Genomic DNA, 835 nt, shown 5'->3' on the forward strand with positions numbered 1-835 from the left:
ATCAGCTTTCTCGGGGGCCCGAGGGCCTCCTTAACCTGCCAGGACATCCAGGAGCCCAGGCCCCGGAGTCGGACAGCCTGTGGCGCTGGTCCTGGGCCAGTTATTTACCTTCTGGGAGCCGCCTCCCGGGTTTAAAAGGCGGGACCGGGGCGCCGGCCTCCTGGGCTCCTGAGAAGATGGATTACTCGGCCAGTTGGTTCAGCTATCTGTCTCCGTTTCCTCATTCCACTTGTCAAGGAATTTTCCTAGCTTCTTATTGCCCTGCGTCACCCCCAGTAACACCCACTCCTCTGTGCCTCCATGTGCAGACTTGTAAGCAGCTCCCCATCCCCTGGGCTGCGGCTGGGCAGCCTTTCCTTCTGGACCAGGCTGTGGGCTCCCCGAGGCTGTAGCACCCAGTGCAGGGCTGGAAGGCTGGAAGCTGTAACCCGGTGGCTGCAGGAAGGCTCACCTGGCCTGGAGACCTAGTTTCCATCTCAGCGGTGGGGGTAGGGGGGTAGGGATATTGGAAATTGACACATCTGATCACATCACTTCTTTTTCCCAAACTCTCCAAAAGGCCCCGTTGCACTGAGGAAAACCCGGTCCTCGGAATCACGGCCCATTATCCTCTCACCTCACCTTCCTTTTCATTCTGCTCCAGCACCCCATCCCCAAAGCTGCCCTCGCTGGGGCTCCCCTGCCTCCATGCGGAATGTTCCTCCCCCGCCCCCTTTCACTCCAGGCCTCCTCCTTTGCTTGAATGCCTGTCCACAGGTTTAAAACTATTCGCCCATGGATCTTGCTACTGAAAGGGCGAGGGCTACGCCCTCCATCTTGCCCCAGGGTAAGGGCT

Source organism: Myotis brandtii, unplaced genomic scaffold (genome assembly GCF_000412655.1).
Source record: "Myotis brandtii unplaced genomic scaffold, ASM41265v1 scaffold57, whole genome shotgun sequence".
Taxonomy (NCBI): Eukaryota; Metazoa; Chordata; class Mammalia; order Chiroptera; family Vespertilionidae; genus Myotis; species Myotis brandtii.